The sequence below is a fragment of the Melanerpes formicivorus genome, unplaced genomic scaffold (genome assembly GCF_026170545.1).
Source record: "Melanerpes formicivorus ecotype bairdi unplaced genomic scaffold, bMelFor1.0.p_v2 SCAF_53, whole genome shotgun sequence".
Taxonomy (NCBI): Eukaryota; Metazoa; Chordata; class Aves; order Piciformes; family Picidae; genus Melanerpes; species Melanerpes formicivorus.
The window spans coordinates 4,767,427-4,793,755 of NW_027142405.1; positions in this window are offsets into that span (position 1 = coordinate 4,767,427).

A 26,329-nucleotide genomic window follows, 5' to 3' on the forward strand; every position below is an offset into this window, starting at 1 on the left:
TAGTTGGATAGCCAATGTAAGGAAGCAAAACTGTAAATGAGGAGACAATTGCAAAACACATCTCGTGATGTATATTTGTTAGAGACTTCTTTTTTTAAAGTATGATTATAGATAAATGCATTATATTTTATTAAGCATTACTTCTTGCTCAGCAATTTGTACTGGAACTCCTTCTCCCATCTGTCCCTGGTTTTCATCCATATGTGGAGCCTCAGTGTGTCCCTGATATTTGTCAATGTGTCAAAACTTTGGCACAAGGAGGAGGAAAATAGACCAAACCCCAGAATCTTCAGTCAGAACATACTGAAATCATGTGGACTGGATTCAAATCCTGGAGCCAGTCATACCTCTCCAGATTTTGATTAGAACTTAAACTCAAAACTGAAGGGCACATAGCTCTAAGGTTCACTTCAGCTTTAGCTAAAATGAAGACCAGAACATGCTTTGAAAGGAGCCATACTTAATTCAAATGTGAGGAATTGGCATGTCACCGTTAGCAAGAGCAACCTCTAAACACTAAGATAGGTAAGTTCATTTACACTGTGAAGACACCAGTTGATAGTGATACAAAAAATTGGAGTTTTGAGGTGCAGACCGTGCCAATTTAGCTTTAACTGGGCACTGGCTTTTTGTACTGAGGCATATGCACATAATGCTTGCTTTTCCTGAGATACTTATGTTTGCATGCACAAATCATGTTTCTGCCTCGTGAAGTACCCCATAATATCCAGTTATCTGCTCTCACTGCTGTCTTTGAGTCACTGTGACAAACTCTTGCTTTATGAGCAACAGAGATGGAGGGTGAGATGCCCTGTACTCTAGGTTAATTCCCAGAGCAAACCATTAAGGAAACATAGACATTCTTTGAAAAACTGGGAGCAGATCTAAGCTGTAAAAACAACTAACGATGTATCTGGGGTTTTTTGATTAGGCACTTGCAGGCCATTGCCTTGTTGAACATTCTCCATACAATTGATTGAGAAAAATAATAATAGGTGGGGTGTAATGGGAGAAAAATACTTTCAAAATGAAATTTCTAGCAATTCTTGGCTATGAATGAATCAAAACCACTACTGTGATAGGGACTTCAGCAGAATTTGGGGATGTTAGTTTTAGGTCACAGAAAAATGTTTCAATAAGCAAGTGAAAAGTTTGAATAAACAAATCAAATCCTCAGCAGACATAAAGCAACTTTACCTTCTGAAGTTTGAAACTGCTTGATACTCATCGAGGTAACTTTCAAGTTACCTTTATGTAAGCTGAATTTGCTTGTTCATTCCTAGTGATAAATGCCTGCAGCTCTGGAGATCCTTACAATGATGGGATAAAAAGATTAGTATTGTGAGGATGAACTATAAATAAGCATATATGAGAATCCTCTGCCTTGCCTTTATTCTTTCATGTACTTACTAGGACAGAATGCTTTCCTGTACACTCTGTAAAACCAAAACACATATGCCACTGGCATGCAAGCACTTAGTTTGTTTTCTTTTGGTGACCAAAAATCTTTCTATGGAGTATCTTCTTGTCTGATTTTGGAATAAGACAAAGGTCCAAAAGTGACACAGAACTTAGAAGATGTTGTTTTGCTTTTTGCTTGAGAGAATTTTCAAATAAGAAAGGCTTTTGATCACTCAGGGATGCTGGGGTTCCTTGGTTTTCCCTAACAGTGTTATGTCATTACTCTTTTTTAATTCTCTGATTTATCATTTCTTTCTGCCCAGAATATGCCAGGAAAATAATTTCTGCTGTGCTTACAAATTCTGGAATTTTAGTAATTCAGCCCAAGATTTTTGTTTCTGACTGATTTTTCAGTGCTTGCTCTCAGATTACTATGACTTAACTTTTGATCTCCAGAATATTACTGCCTGCTTTTTCTTTTTTCTTTTTCTTCCTGAACTTTCATTGTTTGTCTCTTAGCTGCTGATTAGTATGTGACAACCTTGTTCCATTGGTGTGGCTTATAAAATTAACTAAACCAGCCTTGTGTTTAGTAAACTGGGAAGGAGGCTATTACAAAGTGAGTGAGCATCTCTGACAGTCTCATTTTAATAGGAATAAAATTCATGTGCCCAAATATATTGGAAAATCTGAAGCTTCAGCTTCCACCTCTTGGTTATTCTCATTTTGATTCATACACTGCAGTTTGAAAAAAACCCAAACAACAAAAAAAACCCAAACAACCCACAAACAAATGAAAAGCCAAAACCACAGCAAACAACCAAAAACCCCACTTGCTCAGAAAAAGAATCATCTTATCTCTGCCCTTTTCTGGGTCAGATAGAGTTTTAAGGTAAATAACATAGCTTAATGGTTTTGTAACAATAGCCATTGTGGGTAGGGAACAATGGCAGGATCCTTGTAGGATTGTATGAAAGATTGTGGGAAGAGCTAAGTAGAAGATGTCAAATAGATTGTGTTAGACCTGGAAAAGACTGAAGAAGGATTTTTAGGGGTCTAAAGCCAGTCACTATAATGTCAATCAGTAAAGTCATGTGGATACCTGTTAGTGAAAGAAGTTGGCAATTCCTGTCATGTAGGGGGAAAGTCAGGGACTAGTGAAGGCAGGGAGTGACTTGAATGTGGCAAGCTGGTTGCTTTGATCACCTAACCTCGTGACTCTTGTGTGCAAGCTTTATGAATCACATCCATTTGATGATTTCTTTATTAAATGAAAACAAAGTATTGAATATGGGGCAAAATATTGCTGGGGTTGCTCAGCCTGGAAAAGAGGAGACTCAGGGGTGACCTTATCACTCTCTACAACTACCTGAAGGGAGGTTGTAGACAGGCGGATGATGGTCTCTTCTCCCAGGCACCCAGTACCAGAACAAGAGGACACAGTCTCAGGCTGCGCCAGGGGAGGTTCAGGTTGGATGTTAGGAAGAAGTTCTATACAGAAAGAGTGATTGCGCTATGGAATGGGTTGCCCGGGGAGATGGTGGAGTCGCCGTCATTGAAGGTGTTCAGAAGGAGACTTGGGGTGCTTGGTGCCATGGGTTAGTTGTTTAGGTGGGTTGGATTGGTTGATGGATTGGACGCGATGATCTTGAAGGTCTCTTCCAACCTGGTTTGGTTTATTCGAATGAAGGTTTGTTTCTTGGTGCCTAATATTTAAATGGCCCAAATTTGCCTTGACATGTGGATGCCTACCTTGAAATGCTGCTGTTTGCTCAAAGTCTATTCCCAACTGTACATTCTTTTCCACATGAAAAGGGGGGGACTTAGACCAATCCAAAAATACATTTTCACAAACTCTGGATGATCTTACTTTCTTGCTGTGCATTATTTTGCAGGATCCTGCCTACAGGAATCTGCTCTCACTGATATAAACTCAGAATGTCCATATTTTGAAATTGCCTCAACCGTAACATTAGCTACCTACTGCTTCACTAGCCCTGCAGAGTCACTTCAGTTGCAACTAGAATGGACAAAGTTAACCATAAACCTGACCTTGAGCAGATTTGTGCTTTACTTTCATCTAAGTTCTGTGCCAGGAAAATTGCTTAGCAACTATTTGGATGAAAATTGCAAACAGAGAATGTGTTAGAGCTGGTCACTTCTCTGTGTCTGAAAAAAACATAATAAAAGAAGTATTTTTTAAAATCCACTTTGTCTGGGGGTTTTTGTTTGGTTTTTGGTTTTGTTTTATACAGTTCAAGCAATATTATTACTGATGCTATAGATTTGTATTAGTCTTGTCAGCTAAACACTTAAAAGTTGGCTTCAGATTAGCTGAGAGGCAAACATGATTGTTCAAATGGAAAAAAAAAACCACTTTGATCAAGCTGGAGGATCAGTGCATGTATAAACTGCAAAGAGAAGCAGAGAGAATTGTGACTGATGATAATCAATCAATAAAGCATACATTTGTGAAGAAATAAACTAACCAGATCTAAGAATAATAAGGGTGTAATTTAATTAGAGTGGCACACTGATGTTCTGGAATGGAAGGAGGTCAGTTTTATTTCAAGGCCTCTTTCAGCGTGTGTTTCTACTCTGTAATGGCTTATTTATTTTTTTTGCTCCCTTCTAAGTGCTAGTCTCCTTTTGAACAGAGTTGTAGCTTTTACTGCTGCCTTTTATAGTATGGTCCAGAAGTTAACCCTTTCCAAACACATGTTTCTTCAGCCAGCCTCAGGGTGCAACAAAATATTGAAGCTCTAGTGGAATTCTTCTAACCAGAAAGGCGCAAAGCCTCTCTGATGAATTAGGAACAATAACCCTGATATTTCACTTATTAGAACAGGTGGTGGAGAAAGAGAATGATGATTTATGTTCCTTTTTATGTTTTTTCCCCCCTAGTTTGCTAATATAATGCAAGTTCTAGAATTGAATTAGTTTCTGGCACTCCTTACACTCATATATTCAACAGTATCACAGCCAGACAATGACAGGAAGATAAAATAATCCAGATGTCTTCAGTTCATGCAGAAAGGAGTGAATGTTTTCTTTCACATTTGCAACTAACTCTGTGTAAATAAGATCAATTTTCTCTAAAAATAATATCTGCATGCTTTTTAGTTAAGGCTGGTTTTAGAACCTGAAGAGGAAGGGATGATCCTTAGCAATATCTGTAAGTGATGCCAGTAAGTGGCTAGTTCAGATATATAGATATATTTTTTTTTCTTGGTATGCATTTTTATGTCTTTTTTTCAGGTGTGAAGGCTATTAAAGAAACACACAAATGGTGTAAGGGGAGCATTTTTCTTCCCTTATATCAATACCCATAGAACAAGAGGACACAGTCTCAAGCTGTGCCAGGGGAGGTTTAGACTGGATGTTAGGAAGAAATTCTTCATAGAGAGAGTGATTGCCCATTGGAATGGGCTGCCACCCATCATCCAACACCATCATTGGAGGTGTTTAGGAGGAGGCTTTATGGGTTGCTTGATGCCATGGTTTAGTTGATTAGATGGTGTTAGATGATGAGTTGGACGTGATGATCTTGAAGGTCTCTTCCAACCTGGTCTGGTCTGGTCTGGTCTGGTCTGGTCTATTCTATTCTATTCTATTCTCCAGACTTCTTGCTAACAAAATGTTTTCCCTGAATTTATTTCAGTTATTATTTGTTTTATGTGATCCAGCTAATTTCTTTCTTCTTTCTTTCCTCATTAGCATCCAAAAAGACAAAGCTGAGTATGGAATTTTTGCTTATTTTTTTATGGCTTTTTTTTTTTCTTGGTTTTGTTTAGAAGTCTTGAAATTAATGTTTGGTCTTCTCTGGTTGCTTTTGTATAGGGAAGAGGCTCAAGACCCTGCTCCCAACTTGTTGTGGCACCCTGTAGAGGGAGTGCATTGCAGAGGTGACTCATTTGGCTGTGCATAACAAGTCTGTTTCTTGAATGCAGATTAGACCTGAGACTGGTGTTGCTGACATGTTTCCTTGTGCTCTTTAAAGCCTTCTTAGCCCAGACTTTCTACTGATGTCTTCTCTGTGGTGAGGTGATTATGAACACTACTACAGAACAAAGTGGTTATATGAGTCTACCTTATCTAGCATGTGAGGAACAAGTGAATTTGAGTATTTTGACTGATTCAACATACAAGACACAGCAAACTGACTAGTCAATCTACACATGTGCTCTCTTGTTGCTCCTGGCATACTGAACACTGTCCACGAAACTCCTGGATCAGAAGTTGTTTATCAGCTTCTGTGGTGCTGGAAGGACTGCTGGGTTTACGCTGATTTATTGTAGCTGTCTGAAGCTGCTCTTATAAGCACCTTTTCTATGTTTGGGTGCACATGTGAGAGAAGCAGGCATAGCAGGGAGAAGTGACTTTAGGCATCTTCTGTCCATTTGTGTAGGAATGGGATTTTTGCTGGCAAATCCAGTTACCAACTGAATCAGGTTTATTCTTGCTGCTAGACTTGTGATATACTGTTTTATTCAGAAAGAAATCTATTACTCTGCATTTCTAAACCAGGTTGTAGGTGTGATATAAAATTCTGGGGAATATTTTAAGATAATAGTGCTGCTTTTTGTTGCAAGACTCACAGTGTAAAAGAGGCTAATCATAACACAGGAGTAGCTGCTTTACCAAATTCCTTCATGAGGTTACAGTCTACCAAACTCCGAGTCATAGCCTGTATCACACCTAAAGTCATTAAGTGTAGAGACAAATTGTTTCACACAGGCAACTCTTTAGTTACTGAAATTTTCATCTTTCTTGTTAGTGTTCTCTATGTGGTCTGTGGAATAACATCTAGGATTGCAATTTGAAAAGGATTCAGTTGGCTTGCTTTGAGAAACCTCCACTCTCATCTGTTGTAACCAAAATTCTGAAGTAAATTATAGCCTTGTGGAGCTACAAGTGGAGAAAACAGCAGCCTTCAGATGACATTTTGAGAGTTAAAGGGTCTAAAGCTGTTGTATTATTTGCACCATTGATTATTTCTCTTTCTTTATTTACAACTATAAAGTCCTTAACTTTGCCAAGGAGAACCTGACTCAAGTGAAAAATGAGGATTCTTAGTTACAGCTGGACATAGAGGGAGTGAGAATTTCTCAGAGGACACATAACCACATTTTATGCTGTACTTCAGTGCCCCACAATTCCAATCTAGCATACAGACAAATGGGGCTAAATACAGCGCTTAAATGTGCATATTAAACCCTTGCCAGAAGCTACAGCTATTAAATTATACCAAGATCTTCTTCAGTCTTCTACTGAAACAGTTGGAGCTGCCTGCCAGGCTCATGTTTTCTGGGCAGATTATTTCAATCCTTTGGGAAAAGGAGAGACACTCTAAGAAGTTAATACCTCTGGGGCAGTATATTGGAAAGCTTCATTTGATCTTCTCTGACATATATGACAGTATCTAATATTCAAGCTGAAAAAGTCCCATCCATGGGTTATGCCACCACCAACATGCATAAATAAGGCTCCAAGTAGAAAAGGGAGAGTGATAGGATATTGGAATGAGTGGCAAATGTTATCTGAAGCTCTTATTAGAATCCCACTATTAAAAAACATGCTGACAAAGCTGTCTGGGATAACTGTGGCACACTGCTGATTATTCATGCTTTTTTGGCTGAGTGGATGATAGTTGTCAGCACAGGGATGGTGTCAGTAATTGGGGAACACTACTGTTTTAAACCTCTCTGGCCAGATCCATAAAAGGATAGCTCACTGAGATCATAGTCCTTTCTGTCAATGAACTGTGTGTCACAACTCATCACCATGAATAGTGCTAATTTTGTCATGGTCTGATGTGTAGAAAATACTGTTTCCTCCATGGATCTTTGAGGAAGTTGTATAAGCCTAGTGATGGAGATAAAAAGGATGGATACATAGAAAGTAAGAAGCTCCATCCACAGTCTGCATCAGCCATTAAGAGGCTTTAGTAAAAATTGCTGCAGATCTCCTCTGGGTGCTAAAGCTGTGCTGGAGGATGGCGGCTGCACACTAGGTTAGGCAAATTGAAACATGGAGGCAGATGTGGGCAATTTCTTGCAAATCCTTGACTGTCTTGGACATCTGGTCCTCCTGGAGAAGGATATTTCCACACATGTTTTTTATCAGTGAGACAGAATTGCTGGACTACACTGTTGATTCCAATTACAACGTTGTGTTTGAAAAAGCCTTTAAAAGCAGCACCTACTTCCCCCTGTTTCTTCAGCTCTCTAAATCTTTCTGATACTCTTGGCTCTGAAATAGGTTGAATGAGACAACGGGAAATAGCATTTCAAAGCCTTCCAGTGTGCAAGGTTTTATGCATTTTTTTGGAGGGGTGGGGGTTCCTACTGGAAGCAACAGCTAGGGGATTTTGCTTTCTCGGTGGTACAATAACTGATTCACACTGAAATGAGAATATTTGGACTATTCGTCAAAAAACATTTACAGTCCATGATGCAGATTTCTAATCAGTAGCAGGGACAAGATATTCCTTGCCTATTCATTAGTGAAAGTGTTATAGACCACCCAACCAGGATGAAGAGTTGATGCAGTGTTTTACAACTGACTGGGTATGGTCTCAGAATTGCTAGCCCTTGTTCTTGTGGCAGACTTCAACTTATGGGATGTCTTTTGCAAATACATACAGCAAACAGAAAGCAGTCATGGAAGGTCTTGGAGTGTGTGGAAGATAACATTCTAAAACAGCTGGTGAGTGAGCTGACCAGGGAAAGCTTTCTACTAGACCTGCTGTTTGTGAACAGGGGAGGTCTAGTGGGAGATGTGAAGGCTGGTGGCTGTCTTGGGCAAAGCAACCATGAGATGGTGGAGTTTTCAGTTCTTAGGGAAGTTAGGAGAGGTGTTAACAGAACTACATCCTTGGACATGGTTCAGTAGTGACTTTGCAGTGCTGGGTTGAAGGCTGGACTAGATAATCTTGGAGGTCTCTTCCAACCAAAGATATTCTGTGATTCTTTACATTCCAAGATGGACATTGTTTCTAAGGGTTGGTGTTCTTTCCTAATTCTTAATCCACAGAAAGGTCTTTTTTCCAGGAAGGAAAGCCTTTTCAACATTGTTTCCTTGCCTTTATTTGAGCAGTATCAGAAAATTTCTGTAAATACTGGAGGTTTTTTTTTCCTTTGGTCATCTCTGTTGTGACCTCTCTGACTTTAGGAAAACCATATTTTCCCCTCAGTTATTCCTTTGTGAAATAGAAGCAATAGTATATCTGCTCTCCATGCCTCTTGGGAGGTTTGATTGATGACTACAATGGGCTTGTAGTTTCTCAGCTGGAAAGCAAACAAGAGCAGCAGTGTACCAGTGGTATCAGCTCAGAAGCTAGTGTGTAACCTTCTTTTCTTTCAGACTGAAGGACAAATTTACTGCTATAACCTAGACTAGTATGTTCACTGTATGCTGATTTAAACTGTGCAGGCCTCTCTTCATTAGAAAGGAGCAGACCTGACAACTGTCCATGATAAATTCTCCCTGCAGAACAGATTTTGAAAAGTGGAATAGAATAGAATAAACCAGGTTGGAAGAGACCTTCAAGATCATCGCATCCAACACCACCTAATCAACTAAACCATGCAACCAAGCACCCTATCAAGTCTCCTCCTAAGCACCTCCAATAATGGTGACTCCACCACCTCTCCAGGCAGCCCATTCCAATGGGCAATCACTCTCTCTGTGTAGAACTTCTTCCTAACTTCCAGTCTGGACCTTCCCTGGTGCAGCTTGAGGCTGTGTCTTCTTGTTCTGGTGCTGGTTGCCTATAGGTCACTTGCCTTCATTTTCTCACTGGTGGGGAAAGCTTAACAGAGCTACTGATATAAACTGGTGAAGTTCCACTGTATCCAACAGTGCCACAGAACATCTGGTGAAGCTTATCTCAAAGTTTTCAAGCTTGGTGTGCCTAGGAGACAGAATTAGAAAAACATTTTTTTTTTGTGGTTTGTTTTGTTTTAACCAACAACAAAAATAATCAAACCCCCAAAAACAAACAAACAAACATCAAACCCAGAAAACCCCCAAATCAACCAAACCTCTAGAAATCTGCACATCTATATTGGATAATATCATTGCTGACATAATGACAAATCAATGAAAGAAATATTAATTTATTTTATTTTTTTTTTAATTAATAATGTAGTAGCATAGCATGCAGCTTTAAAGTGTACTGACCTGGATATATCAAGCCTATCATTTCTTGGCTCTTGTGAGACCATTGCTTGACTCTGAAATTATAATCATTTCATGAGCGTGTGGAAACAAGAATGAGGTCACCTCCATCTTAATTAGAAAAGGATAGATCAAATATCCAAGGCACACTCTTCTCTTGTTTGCTCTTGACAGACTTAGACTGGGGTGATATAGTCCTGGGGCAGTATTTTATGATTGCCTATTTTGCTGCCATATGTTTTGCAGTTCTTTTTGCCTTACTTTTGGATGATAATACAGGGTTAATTGCGCCTAAAAATCTGTTAGATTCATTCGGTTTCTGTCTGGAAAAAAAAAGGAGCAAGGTGAGCAAAACATTCAAATGAATAACATTCAATGCAGGCTTTATACAAGCCAGAGGTCTCAATAAAATTTTAAATCCTTTTAGTCAGCTCTATTCTCCTAATTACTTTTTATTTCTCCTTTGCTGCAAGAGCTTTTAGGCTGTGTACAATGAGCATATGGGTCTTTATTTCACATTAATGTGTTCAATAAAATAAAATGATACAGCTGAGTAATATGGATGACAAACTAATTTCTATAAACATTGATTGTTTCAGAGCACTGAGAAACTTCTTTGTCTTGGTCTGTATTTCAGTAAACCTGAAATATACTCAAGGTTTTGTGACTGTTATTTTTGTTTTTTCATTTTTAACACCTCTAATATGAAAGATTGACTCAAAACAAGATATGTGGCTGCTACCTTGCCCATTTTGTGATGATTTTTCAGTAACAACAGTACTATATGAGTAATATAAGTAATTTTTGAGTAATACAAGTAAATTTTAGCTTTAAAAAATGAATAGAAATACTTCTGAATTCACACACACACTGAAAGAATATTCTTTACATTAAGCATGAGACTTGGGCTTTGCACTCTGATGCCTGTTACAAACCTGCTAAACATACTGATCTGTCATGCCTTTATAACCCTAAAATATAAGATTAAGTGAGGCCAAAAGTTAAGGCTTCAGTTTTCCTGTTGGTGTAAATGTGGCCAGGATTTCTTGACAATTACTGATCAGTGAATCTGTGTGATACTTAGCTTGGCACTCGGGTTGACTGACTTCAAAGATATGTGCACATCTGGGATTTCAGCTTTATTTAGAGATGGCCATTAGACACCTTCATCCTAGGCCACAAAACCTGGAACTCAATCAGAATATTCAGCCTCCAAATTTCTAAGTATAGACTGTCAGTTTGATGGTAGGTCAACATGGAAATTTAGTAGTCTCTGCAGAGCTATGATGACAACACAACAGCCACTTAAGTTCAGAATCATAGGCAGGCTTATCTCCCTAATAAAAATAATTCAAAATAGTAATTTTCTCTGCTAAGATAGAGCCCAGTCAAACATTCAATTAAAAATTTTTCCCACTGCATGGAAAATATACTGTATGATACTTGAAAATCTTATCATCCACAAGCAGCAATTCTACTAGGTCAGGTATTGTGAGGGGAAATCTTGCAGATGCTAGGGTAAGCTTTTCTTGGCTAGGATCCGACCTTTTGTTGCTGTGTGAGCCAACCTACTTGGATTTATCCAAGTACATATGAAATTGCCTACAGATCCAGCAGGCAACACTTCCCACTATGCTTCACTGTATTTGAGATTTTTTAATGCTGACAGATACAAGACAAATAGAACAGAATGCTCATTGGAACCCCAAGTTGCACAGGCAACAATAAACTGTTTACAGATAGGGGTGCTTTGAAGAGGAGAACAAACATATTTCGTGTTACACCAATAGATGTCTCTATTTTATAGAAGGGCTCAGACCACCACCCCTCTGTGAAGTGTGCTGTTTTCACCAGACTAGGTATCTAGCGTGAGGTGTCCCTGCCCATGGCAGGGGGTGTGGAACTAAATGATCCTCGTGGTCCCATGGTGGGGAAGGGGATTATAGAATTCTAGAATGAGTTGGAGTGGAAGAGACCTCAAAGATCATCTAATTCCAAATTCAGAGGAAGAATTTGAGTGACCAGCCAGCACCTGTGGATGATATTGGAGTGGTCATCAATTCTGGTCCTAACAACCGAGGGGCCACCAGGCCCCCCGGCCTTTGTTGTCACCACCACCATCACCCAGTGTGTACCATGGGCACTCACCAGTGATGAGAGGAGGATCCTCCAGCCCAGATGGGCTCAGCTTAGGGCTTCTGCCTTTCCTGGCAGAAATAAAAAGGGGAGTGGGTGGGGACAGCCAAGTGACCACACCTGGGGTGGGAGGAGACCACAATAGAGCCCAGGTGGAACTAGATGATCTTTGTGGTTCCTCCCAACACTGACTGATTCTGTGATTCTATGATTCTATCTGCACCTTGCAGGTAGAAAAACAGAATGGCAGCAGTCCCTAAATTCCACAAATGTCTGTGGTCTGGATAGCAGTTAGATGAGCAGGAAAAAAAATTGAACCCAGTCATTGGAAATATAGATTTTGCTTTGGAATATGATGCATCAGGTCCATCACTAATTAGTTCCTGTGGGATGTATGGAGTTTCACTCAATGGAAGATATCTGTAACAATAAAGTAGTTGATTTGATGCAGGGGGAAGGAGGGAGATGTTGGTCTTGGCTTTTGGGTGGGAGAAGGGTCTTGACTTGATTGTGAATGCACAGATCCTATATAATTTGTGTGAGTAGCTTCCATTTTGTGTTTCATTTAAATGGCATAAAATGGCATGACTCATAGGGCATAAGCATGAAGAGAAAAAAAAGAAAAAAGAAAGCTTTAATATACCTTTCTGGGAACATAAAGAGCCCTAAAATGGAGTTTAATATTTGGTTCAGACACGCAGTCGTTTGGAAGAGTAAACTGGATTGCAGCAGTGTACTTAACAATCTTAGAGGCTGGAGGGATGTCTTAGGAAAGTGCTGAAACATAAATCAGGTAGAGAATGTGTCTAGGAAAGGAGGATTTGGGCTGAGTAAATCTAAACTTGCACGAACCTGAGAAATATGTAGTTTTCTGTCCAGTGTATTATCCTCCTATGATTAATGTGAATTGGAAATACATTATGGGGTGTGATATGCATGCATGCTGCAAATCCATTCAGAACGAGCCTTGTACGATTTACTTGTGTTAATGTCATGTTAAAAGCTAAAAATAGAGCTGATGTTAAAAATAAGGACAATTGGAGTTAGGACAGCCAGGTATCAATTTTACTCACTCCCAGCAGATTAGCAATGTAGCACCTCCACGACAAACAACCCCAGGTGTGATAGCAGGCCGTTTTTCGCGTGTGTACTCAGAGTAGGAACACTTTGGTATAGCAAAGCCTTCAGAGAATGTAGCTTTCTGCAAATACATGTTTCAAATTAAATCATCCCCCCTACACCCCCCCTGCTCCTTCTTTCTTTTGTGCAATCCATGCATTTATACAGACCACAACACAGATTTAAACCACTGGATTTATAAAGCTGGCTTGAAACTCCTAAAATGTGTCTCAAGAGTTGAGCACATAAAATCACTTGTTTATACAACATGTACTGCATTCCCAAGGGATCAGCCTATGCTTTCATACTGAGCCTTCTGCTTAGATAACCAGCAAAACAAGGCAAAAAAGAAAGGCAGTTCTGAAAGCATTGTGCAAACACTAATGAATTTGTTCTCACAAATCCTCTGAGAAGTATTACTGTCATTTTGGGCATTATATTAAATTCATATATGAGCCACACTGCATTTTTAAAGCTCCTTTTGCTTGGGATCTGACAAAATCTGTGCACACACTGCTTTTTGTTTGTTTTAAAAGTCCCTTTTAACTTCCTATGACAGAGGCAAATGATCTTTTTTTTTTTCCTGTGAATCCTGGAGGCAGAATCAAAACTGTTGAAGTACTATATGAAAGTCTCAACTAAAAGGGAAGCTGGAAAAGCAGGCTATTAAATTAGTTAATAGCTCCACAAGGAGTACGCACTGTAATACAATGAATTAAAAAGGTTTGTGCTTAAGCCAAAATGTAAAATCATTACTAAGCACTTTTGCTAAGCAGTTTAATTTATGAGGGAACAAAACTTTGCAAAGCCAGTACTCTGTAAGACTCAAAATATGACAGCAGTTCTAGAATGAACAAAAGAGCTACTAAACCAATAAATCCCCTGCCCAAAATATTCTGAAGCTCACAGAAAGATGGCTTTCAGTGTGGCATATCTCTAACTTGTAGTGTATAATTATAATCCCTTGGAATACCTTGACACCTACTGCTGTAACATCTTAAAACTGTTCAGGCTGCACACACAAATTGAGAAAACTAAATTACAACCTTTATTCAATATTTCAGCCGATATATTTAAGTGAAGTATCTCCTTGGATATAGTGAATTCAACTGTGAAAAACTTATTTTAGGACAAGATTTAGGGACACAAGACTTGTATACCAAAAGGGTTATCAAAGACTGGAATAGGTGGCTCGGGATAGTGGATGAACGGCCATCCCTGGATTCATTTAAAAGCCAGATGGATAGGGTGCTGAAGGATATGGTGTAGAAGTGGCCCTGGTAGAGTTAGGTAGTGGTTGGATTTGATGATTTTAAAAGACTTTTCCAAACATAGTGACTGTAATTCTGTGATTTTTTTCTTTTCAGATTATCTATAGAATCTACCTGTGGTAGCTCGTACACTACAAAAGCCTTTAAAGCAGACATGGTCATCTTTTTAGCTCAGGTGGGTTAGAAGCAGGAGAAGCCTACTGAAGTTTAGTGAGCAGAAGGTCAGCCTAAATGAGAATAATAGCCCGTGAGATGTGTTAGAAAACAATGAACATGAAAGTAGAGCTGAGTGCATTTTTAGATGCCATTGTCTTGTCCAGTCTCTGGCTGCCCAGTCATCGTGGTAGGGACTCCTGTGCCTTATCTGCCAGATCTACACAAGTGTCTTAGACACACAAGTGGCATTTGATGCCTGTGTCTCAGCTAAATACCATCCCTAGATTACCAGGTTTCTATAGGGCTGTTTATTAATCATGGTTGAGGCCAGTCTGCAAAAAGGCATTCAAGGTCTTGAACACAGTGCAAAAATTTCAGTGGAGCCAGAGCCAGAGCTTCAGGTAGTGCTTGTTGTCAGGCACCAAGTGTGCTTGCTGCAGATGCTGTTGTGATTTCAGTGTTCAGTATGTGTCCATGTACTCAGTTATTTGTAATGGGCTCTTAATTATTGATATGATTTATTTGTTCCATAAACAAAGTCCCCATTGAAATATAACAGGAGGCATCACTATTAAAATAATAGTCTCTTTGCCAGGCTTGTTCAAGTCTAGAAGCAATTTAAACTACTTTTGTATGGCCTGATATACAAACTAATATGCTAATATGGTTTCAGAGGAAAGCAAGGCAGAGCTTGCATTGCAGTCAAAGAACTGGAGAGCTGGGCAGTGCATAGAAAGGGTCTATCACTCCCTAGAAGAAAGCATGGGACATTGGAACTTACTGCTTTGTTCCTGGCTCTGTCACTGTTAGCCACAAGCTGGCTGCATGTGGAGGTCGTTAATAGCTACAGCAGTGAGAGCTGAAGGGAGGTGAGAGGAAGGTGAAGAATTGGCTGCTGTCTGCTTTCCTGACTATGCAAATGGCATTTACGAATGCAGCCAAAACATTCACACAGATCTGAGTGATATTGTTTGCCACTGCCTGCAGAAAGGTGTTTGTTTGAAGTCCATTGTATATTTCCTACCTGAACTAATGATAAAAACGGAGTTGGTACAGTGAATTCTGCATATACTGAAGTAATGATCTTCCAAAGACACAAAACCACTCAAGGTTTGGATTATTTCAAAGGAGAGAACTAATAAGTTATTGTAGTTTCATGAAATTCAAGGCAAGACTGAGAGTTAAAAAAGTAATAATGAGAAACTGCAAAGCAAACTACAGTAATATTGCATCAAAAGAGAAACAAAAACTCAGGAATCAGTTTACTTTAGTTTTATTCACTCAGTAATCCTCTCTAATGTCATGAGGCCACTTGCATGCATCTCACTCTAAAACTGGTGCCTAAGGCTTTCAGAATCTTTCAGACAGCAACACATTTGTGACTTTGAGCTAAAGGAAAGCTTCTGCAGATTGCATTTGCAGAGAGAGGCAAATAGGTGTTTGCCAGTTCTGACAAGAAGGCTGTTTACTTACTACCATTCAGGAATAACCAAGGTCTGTGGCTGCTACATCCCACACTCCTGCTGTGCAAGAGAATGATGTGTGCTGCAGTCTGACCAGTGTGTCTTGTGCATAGGATCTGGACTTCTTGCTTTTAAGTGCAAAAAAATTTCTGACTTCTGCCAGGTAGCCTTGCCACTTGTGCAAAAAGGACTTGTCCTGGATGTAATTAACTAGTGTATTATGGCCTCAAACAGAAGGGAACTCCTTCCCCAATTATAAATACAGCAAACCCAACTCCTTTGCAGTAGAGAGAATGCAAAACAGAGTCATGCTCTGCCAAACCACCACTACTGTATAGTCCAGCTTGTTGCATAAATGACAGTAAATCCTGGGCTGCTCCAACTGCCTTTGAGGGTACGCTGGTTCAGGATCTAGCCACAGACAATCCCTCCCTTTCCCATCCTGTTGGACATAGAGCAGAGCCAGGCTGAGGATTGATCTTTGTTTGGGCAGAAACAGTTGAAATTAATGTTTACTTGGAATACCAGTGTCTGACTTGAATACACAGCTTAAAACACAGAAAGCTTACAATGTGCAGGGAAGACACTGGGAAATGAGGTCTGATTTTCAGTTTTGACAGGAACAATTGAGCTGCCCTGTTCTGATCACACCATTTAACCAGAAACTGTGGGAGTGGGCTTCTCGTTCATTTGTATCTTATTTTAGTTTGTTTTATTTTACTTTATTAAAACAGAAAAACGCCCACATTTATATTATTGTATTCCCATTCTGACAAGGTGTTAACTGATCTGATTCACCCACTCTGCTGGACTCAGCTTCAGGTCACAAGTGGGCCACAGGATTTTTGGGAGCACTTCTCATACAGTTGGGGGCATTCCAAAATCATCCTGCGCCAAGTGGAAAATGAAGCTGTCATCAGTCCAGGGTCAGCTCAGCATAAGGGCAAAGGAGCTCCTTCCTCTTGTTTTATTTCCTTTTAGTTTGTGGTCCATTTTTATTGCCAGTGAATGTTTTCAAGGTTAGTGAAACCCTCATGCAGCACCTCTTGGCTTTGGATTGCAAATCTATAAAGGAAACTTCTTTTGTTTGTGTGCTTGGCTTGAATTTATTCCATCAAGGGAAAGACAGTTATTAACTTCATAGTGGTGATTTCACCTACACAAATTCTCTTGTGTTCATAGATCTTTTATTGCAGAGTTTTAGCGATATAAGCCTCCAGCTAATGTGGGGCTAGGTTAGGAGATGGAGCTTTTAACTAAAGAGCTGTTGTTCAAAGCTGCTTTAGTCTTTCTTGCTTTTATTTTATTCAAAGAGCACCTTGGAATAGGATGTGGTAGTCACTAGTCAGACATCAATTGTGTTGCTTTATTTCTTAATTAGTAGTCCAGCTGTGCAAATAATTGACTTTTGTGTTTGGGACTTTTTTTTTGTTTGATTGTTTGTTTGTTTTGCTGGTCTAATCAAGGGTAGGGGGGGACTGCTCCAGGTTAAACATTTGGTTTCATTTAAATTTGTTGTTGAATAAAAAGCAAAACGCTTTCAAAATCTTTTGAGACTAAAATCTCAATACTCTGTTCTGAAAAATCTTTAAATGAAATGTTTGGCTTTTTAGAAAGTGGTTTTGTCTGTGAGAAACTGATGAGCTTGATGTATATTTCTGATTAGTTTGAGTAATCTAAATTTACATTTTGTTGGCAGACAACAGTCAGCTGAAATGCCTTCTTTAGCTCTAATTGCTCTTTAACATTTTGCAATACATTCAAATAAATCCATTGCCCCTTGTCTTCTCTAAGAAACATATCAAATCTGTACCTGCAACAGAATGTTTGTTAAAGCTTTCCTTCTCCTTTCCCTCCTTGCTGTTATTATTATTATTTATTTTTTATTTGCTTTTTGCTATCTGAAAATACATCTGCTAATGTTTTTCAGGTTGGTACTAAAGCTGAAACAGCTGGCTAGAAACATTCAGCTTGTTTTTGTATTTATCCCTGTGCTCTATTACACAAGGCAGCTTGAGCAGCCAGTAGCTGAAAACCTGACCACTTGCTGAGATCCATCTTTCATTTATTTTATCTTCTTGCTTGCATTTACGTCTGGTGACGTAGTAGGCTGAAGAAAGAAAGTTGAGAAGGTCAATCTATTGTGTTGCCTCTGGAGCCTGTGTATTTGCCCTTCCTGAGTCTGTTTATTCTCTGACTCATTTGACATGCTGCACGTTCTGCTTTGACCTTCAACTTTATTGCTGACTGGGCCATGATCTGCAATACAAGAAACAAACTCTAGGGTGTCTCACGCCTGATTAAAATCCACACAACTCAAGTTTAACCTCCAGTTTATTGTCCTATTTCTGAATCAAAGTTGCTCAAAAACATTTTCCAGCTGAACTGCGTTCTAGCAGACTTCTTTGTCCTCTTGCCTTGTGCCTCTACCACCATCTGATTAAATCTCAACTGTTTACTGCAGTGGAAAATCTAATAAGGCATGAAGCAGTGGTTGTGGTCAGTTCCACTCAGAGCTGAACATGGTAAGGAAGGGCACAAATGCCTGTCCCCCTGGATTGCACAGCTGAAATGTTACCTCCATTCCCTATTCAGATGGTCCCAAATAGCATAGTCTCCTTAGAAAAATTCCAATGAAGGTCCAATGTGGCTATGGAGGCTGAGCACTGTAGCCATGGGTACATATACTGGTATAGTCCTCTAAGAGTTTTGACTGGGATAGAGTTAATTTTCTTCACAGAAGCTAGTATGAGGCTGTTTTGGATTTGTGCTGAAATCAGTGTTGATAACACAGAGATGTTTCCTTGCTGCTGAGCAGTGCTTGCACATAGTCAAGGCCTTTCTGCTCCTCACACCAGCTGGCCAGTGAGTAGGCTGGGGGTGCACAAGAAGTTGGGAGGCGACACAGCCCTAGCTGACCAAAAAGATATCCCATACTGTATGATGACATGCTCAGCAAAAAAAACCACGAAGCACCTGGGGGAATACAAAGGGAAGGTGTGACATTCAGAATTATGCCTTCTGTTACAGTTTATGGAGCCTTGCTCTCTTGTAGATTACTGAACACCTACCTGCCACAGGAAGTGGTGAATGAATTCCTTGACTTGATTTTCTTGTGTGGACAGCTTTTGCTTTACCTGTCTTTATCTCAGCCTACAAGTTGTCTCAATTTTTACCCTTCTTATTCTTGGCCCCACCCTGATGTGGGGGAAATGAATAAGCTGCTCTGTGGTGTTCAGTTGCTGGCTGGGCTAAAACCATGACAGGACCTTTTTGGTTTGTTTTGGTTTGTTTTGTTTGTTTCAGAAGTTTCTTCTATGTCAGGAGTCTGGAGTAGAGAAGTGACTGATGCTGGCAGATAGGTGAAGTAAATCACCTCCCTGCCATGTATATCTTGACCTACTCATTTTTAGAAAGGAAATGTCACTGTTCCACAGCACATTGAAATGCTATGCTAACACTATTATAGAAAACTGTTGTTTGGAGTTTTTTCTTGTAGAACAATTTGTATTTTATTTCATTTTTTAATGAAAAAGATCTGTGAAGCAAGAACTTTCACACAACATGCTAAAAAAATGATAAGTTCTCCTTGTTCATTATCTAGCCCTATTTGCTTTCAGGAAAAGCCTTTACTAGAGTTACACACCTTAGTATTTTACATTTGGTAGATTTTGTTCATTCCTGTGTTTTCCACATGTAGTAATCTGTGTTTCATTAACATCTACTCTCCTGTAATTACTGTGTGGGAGTTGGCTCTGCTGGAGATATTACATGGAAAACCCCAAAAAGATACTCTTCATGTTTCTTCTGACAACTGGGAAAAATGGCAAGGATCAAATGATCACCCCAGGCACCTACATTACGTGATCAGTCTTACAGCCTGCATTGACTTATGCTGTGCTTTATTATATTGAAATATAAGTGAAATAAAAGTATCTGAGGAGGAAAAGAAGTATAAAGATGTTGAAACAAAAATATCTGTAAATGGAGAGTTGCTATTGTTTCACAAACCTTTCCTGTCCTAGTATGGAAGGGGTATTTTGTCATAGGGTATCTCAAAAAACATACGCCAATATGCAAAAAATAAATGACTTACAAGGACAACAAATAAATCATATTGTCTTCTGATTCCCAACAAGGCTTTAATTTTGCACATATATGCCATAATTTGCTGTGTTTTCCTTTAATATTTCCAGCAGGAAATAAACCTAAATGCCAAGGGTTTCCTGTAAGCATGTGGGATTTTGTGCTTGCTAGAATCTGGTCATTCATAAGCCTCTCCCTTGTGGGTTTGCTTGTTCCTGTGCCATGCTCCATCCAGCACTCCTGAGATGTATCTCCTCTAATGCAAAGAATGAATGGTATAGGAATCTGTCTGAACTCGTGCCATTTTTATTACAGGGTAGAGAGTGTTTCTTCCCAGGCAGCTGGCAGGATGAGTGATGTGGCAGTGCCATCTGTTTCAGTGCTGTCTGCTAGAATTCTCCCCTCGCTTGATGTGCCATTGCCATCTAATCAAGACATGGCAGTGGTTAATGTTAAAGGGGCTGTCAGGAAAAAGACTCTCTCCAGCCTGAAGAGCTGTCAGAAGCTGTAGCCTTGATTATTTTTCAGCTGCTGGTCCTTTTATTTTTTCCTACACCTCCTTTTTGAAAGACTTTGCTGTCTTGCTGATCTATGAACCACCGTGTAATTACAGATCCATATGCTCAGAAAAACTGTTGTCCAACACTTTAGATACACCCTGAAAGCAGGAGATAATCACCTCTTAATTTTTTTTGTAAGCCATGTAACAGCTTCCTGAGGTATACACAGGAACCGATTACCTCATGCAAGGCAAATGTGAGCTCCCTCCCCCACATCTCCCATAAATAATCTTCTGTGCAACTGTAGACACTGACATATTTATCTGTGGGCCACAAAGGCTGAGAGGTCTTTGGCAGTACCTAGGAGTGTAAAACTGGATAGAAAAAAAGAGATGCAAAGTTCCTTTCCACTTCCCCAGTTTGCCAATTGCATAGGTACCCTTATAACCAATACCCTGTGTGTGAGGTTGAAAGTCAGACTTTTCAACAGACCAATTCTTTGGACTTGCTACTAAGGTTGTGAGGAGAATAGAATAGAATAGAATAGAATAGAATAGAATAGAATAGAATAGAATAGAATAGAATAGAATAGAAGTAGAATTAACCAGGTTGGAAGAGACCTTTGAGATCATCAAGTCCAACCTATCATCCAACACTACCTAATCAACTAAACCATGGCAGCAAGCACCCCATGCAGTCTCTTCCTAAAAACCTCCAGTGATGGTGACTCCACCACCACCCTGGGCAGCCCATTCCAATGGACAATCACTCTTTCTATGAAGAACTTCTTCCTAACATCCAGCCTAAAACCTCCCCTGGTGTGGCTTGAGACTGTGTCCTCTTGTTCTGGTGCTCGTTGCCCGTGAGAAGAGACCAACCCCCAGCTGGCTACAACCACCTTCCAGGTAGTTGTAGATAGCAATAAGGCCTCCCCTGAGCCTTCTCTTCTCCACGCTAAGCAACCCCAGCTCCCTCAGCCTCTCCTCATAGGGCTTGTGCTCCAAACCCCTTAGCAGCTTTGTAACTATCACCTTCAAAATCAACAAGACTGATGAGTGGCCATTAATAGGGGTAGAGAACCTGAATTTTCAATGTGTTGATGACTAAAAGGTATCATATCTCCAACTGCACTTCTTGCCAAACTACTTAGGCAGGATCTTCTGTGTGACAGGGCAGTGCAACACGGCAGGAGTATAGCAGGGTGGCTATCATTGGCTGGTCATTTCTTTGTAGTTAATAGCAATCATCTGGTAAAGAAAATAAATTTGGAAAATGCAGCTTTTTTTTTTTTCTTGCTTTTTTTTTTTTTTTTTAAACAGAGTAAACCAAATAACTCACCACTGATTTCACTTGCTCTACTGAAGTTTTGAAACTAAAGTTGAAACTTTTGCAGTGTAAGGGTCTAGGACCTGTCAGAACCCCATCACATCCTTCTCACAACACTAAGACTTTTCCCAAGATGCCAAATGGGAGACCAATGGACATCAAATTCATTAATTTGCCATACTCCATTTGATTTTATGGAAAAAATCAAAACAACAACAAAAACAAACAAACCACTACCAAAAAACCCCCATCCAAACAGCAGCAAACCAAAATCACTCATTTTTTTTCCCCCTGCTGTCTTGATGACTTATCTGCAACTCTTTGTTTACAATATTTTACTGTTGGAGCCATAAATGTAGACTTCCTGCATGCTTTCATGGTTCTGGGCAGCAGGTGGACAGGAAATCATCCCTGAGGAATGGGAAACAGAAGGAAACAGCCATTTACTCAGGCATCATTTAAGGGCAACTACAAGTGCTCCCAAAAGTGAAAAGAACTTGTTTCTTAGTAGGATCGCCCAGACAATGTCATGGCGGATAATGTGCTGTGCAATGAGGCTGACTCACCAGGAAAGTACACTCTGCAACTAGGAAAATATTTCATTGAATCAATAAGGCTGGAAGAGACCTCAAGGATCATCACATTTTACCAATGTGTATGTGCCAGTGAGCCACATATATTTATCACAAGGCAGATTAAAGCAGAGTTGAAGGGTAGTGGGGAAATCTGAGCATGCAGGCTGAAGATTTTGAGAGCTGTTGCTACAGATTGCAGGAGTTAAATTTGTTTTGCTCTTGATGTCACTGGGTCTTCATTACAAAAATGCACCAAATCAGTTCTGATAACATTTTTATTTTGTGCTTGACATCAATCCACTTGCAGTAGAAACCTCCTAGAGAAATAGGTCTTTGTCCTTCTATGCTTCTGGTTTTTGCAAACAGTCACTTTTCTGTTGCTTTTAAGCTACTGTACCAAATGGTTTGAGTATAGTTCAAAGTTGCTTGTGTGTAACATACAACTAAATGCCAGAGTTAAAAGCATTGTAGCATCATCTAGAGGCCAGACATAAACTACAGTGCATTGTTAGTCTTTCAAGTAAGGTACACAGATGGATTTTAAAAGACGTGATTACAATCAGAGTTAAAAAGCCCAACCAACACCACCACAAAAAACTCCCAGAAAATAGATGTTTCCCAATGAAACAGTAGAATTAGAGTGCATAAACACATATACTGTCTGTTTGTAGTTGTGACTGTATGAATTTGCATTTTCTCCCCAGATGTGAAGATAAATAAGCAAAGGTGGCAGAATATTTTATAAACTGAATTCCATCCACTGGCAGATTTGATGGGCAGCTGGCAACTTGAATGAAGAGACAAGTACTCCCTGTTGCATAGCTGCAGCACATGACCCAGTTTGTGTGGCAGCTACTTGACTCCTAATATATGGAGAATGAGCTCCCTCATTTCTATTTACTAGTAGTAAATTTTGTCTTTTTCTAAATGTACATAATAATCAGTGTTTAAATGGAATGTCTGAGAGTTTTGTTAGAAAATCTTGCCAGCAAAGTACAGAGGTTCGAGAAGTTTGTCAGAAGTGTGTGTGCATATGTGGGCAGGAAAAGTGACTTCAACAAAGATGATGGATTTAGGTGTTCAGCTTCCACTGCCATGCAATGGGATTTGGGGGATTTTCCTGAGGTTCATTTAAAATTTGTTTAAAATCAAATATTGAAAGACCAGCCTCCCTTTATTCAAGTGACTGAAGATGCCTTATAAATATGTCAGAAAGTGATGTCATTTCCACTTTGCAGGACTGGAATGTGAGCAGTTTGGTGATTTATTCAAAGTGATTTGCTCAAACTGATATGGTGAACGGGCCATGTCAAAATGAAGCTAGTTCCCTTGTGCCTTATTCCTGTGTACTGAGTAAGGCCTTCTGGTCCCTCTAAGAGAAAGGTTGATATGGCTTACTAAATTAATTGCCTGCAGATGTATGTGAAACTAGGAATACAGATGTAGGAGTACTGGGCTGTTGTACAGATTTCCTGCCCTTTAAAGCAAATGTTTCTTTCTGGGACATAACGTCTGGCTCAAATCAGCAAATCTCATGAGAAGTCAATGCTGCAGAATGTTCCATAGCACTGGCAATCTCCTGAGAAGATGGGCTTTTCCTTTTTCAGTCTGAACAAATAAAATAGGCCAGCTGAGATAGCAACCAATGAGCAATTACCAGATATGAGGAATCAGGTAGAAAAGAGGCAGACTAGCTGAAGTACTCTCCTAAGCACTTTTTGCTTTGTGTGCTATTATGGATTTCATGAGCTGAAAGGGTCAGTGGCTGGGAAGGATCTTCATCCTAAACCTCAGTAGTCACTAGGCATGTCAGCGCAGGAATAGCATTTTGGTTCTTTTGGAAGCCAAAGACCCTTCTCTGAAATATTCTGCTTTCTAAATGCAGTCTTCTCAAAACAAATCTAGTCAGATGTCTTCATCTCCCCAAAGTGCAAGTCTCAGGTTCATATTTCACATGCAAAACCTTTCTCTTTTTTTTTGTTTGTTTGTGCTTTATTTCCCATCAGGGATCTCTGCTTGTACCTGTAGGTATGTTTGCTGAGCAACAGAGATTTGGGTTGTACCTTGTGTGATGTTAGTTTGCCTAAAGCTAGCCTATTTCACCTATTCATACAAAAGTGACAGCACTAGAATCCAGCAAATAAATATTAAATAAATAGCCATATTTACATTGAAGAGTTCAGAAGCCTGAGTTTATGAAAGATAAAAAGAATTTGAGCTTGTTTCATATAATTACATCTATTTATAATTAAAATGACACATGCAAGTTTTCAGACATCCATGTTTAATCAGGTGTGCAAATACATGGAATTAAATAACAGCTTACTCAGAGTTCTTGTTTAACACATGCTCTGTTTTGCTTGTTTGTGGAGTGACATTCAGAATGTTAAAAGCATGTGTTTATTTTACACACGTTTCTCTGTAGGTAGGTTTCATATAAAAGCACCAAATACAGAAAAATTAGAAGTAGAAATTGTATTCTAAAATTAGCATTCCACTGAGTTTAGCCCACTTAGTTTTCTTTTTTTTCCTTGGGATAGTCCCTTGGAAAATTCCATAATTAACCCTTTGCCATTTCAAATGAGATTGTCTCCTAAAAAGCACAATATTAAATTAGAACAATTAAAGTGATAAAGCTTATCCAATAACGCTTCCTAGACTAAGAATAGTAAAAGATAACACAGAGAAGCTAGGCAATTAAAACTACATGATCATTGAAAGTAAAGTAGTCAGAAGTACAAAGAGAACTGAAATAGCTGTTGCTGTTTCATAAACTTATGCATAAAAGTGATTCCTTTCAAGTTTTGGTGGAGTCTGTAGATTTGAAATCCTTAACCTCTAGTCCACAGGTCGGGTTAACTACTAGAGTTTCACAACCAGTATGAAACCTCTATGTTTAAACACTCAAATGGTCCAATTTCATGTGTCATTCTGTACTTCCTCTATCAATTTTCTCTTAAAGATGGGTGGTGTTCAGATCCTGGAGTAAAATTCAGATACATGTCTGTGACAGCAGCTTGTGCCTGTTTTTATGATGGCCTTAATCCCACTGTGAGGCAATCATCTTGACCTTTGCAGAAATAATTGATTTTTAGCTTAAATTTGTATTCTGACAGTTTTAAGAAGATGGGTGCAGGATTTTGGTCTCACTGCTCAGCTTTCTCTGAAGAAGGATGCTGTAAACCCATTGGCAGTTGGTTTTAACCACAAATTTTATAATTGCAGCGACAGATTACTAGGATAAATGATAATTTTTAAAGTATCTGAAGCACTGAGAAGGTTTAAGGGTTTCCTCTTGTTGGTTCCCTCTCGTGGGTTTCATCCTTTGCAGCTGCATGAATGAGACATTAGTGGTGTCTAAAACCTTAGCCAGCATCAGCTCCTGATATGACTGACATGACTGGAGGTTAGTAAGAAGTTCTACACAAGAGAGAGTGATTGCCTATTGGAATGGGCTGCCCAGGTGGTCGAGTCACCATCATTGGAGGTGTTCAGGAGGAGACTTGATAGGGTGCTTGGTTGCATGGTTTAGTTGATTAGGTGGTGTTGGATGATAGGTTGGATGCAATGGTCTTGAAGGTCTCTTCCAACCTTGTCTCGTCTTCCCTTCCCTTCCCTTCCCTTCCCTTCCCTTCCCTTCCCTTCCCTTCCCTTCCCTTCCCTTCCCTTCCCTTCCCTTCCCTTCCCTTCCCTTCCCTTCCCTTCCCTTCCCTTCCCTTCCCTTCCCTTCCCTTCCCTTCCCTTCCCTTCCCTTCCCTTCCCTTCCCTTCCCTTCCCTTCCCTTCCCTTCCCTTCCCTTCCCTTCCCTTCCCTTCCCTTCCCTTCCCTTCCCTTCCCTTCCCTTCTCTCACTTTAGCTAGACAGATTTCCTGGAGACTTCAATAATACTGAGGAATCCTTGGATAGGTATGTAAACAAAATTGTAAAAGGTAGTGCTGAAGCATTCCTTTTTAGGATCTCATTACTGAACAGGCTAGAACTGTAGAACACATAAATATATATGTTAGTTAAGAACAAACTTTCTGATGTTGTTATTTAGAATAAACCTTTATTTAGAATAAACCAAACCAGGTTGGAAGAGACCTTCAAGATCATCATGTCCAACCCATCAACCA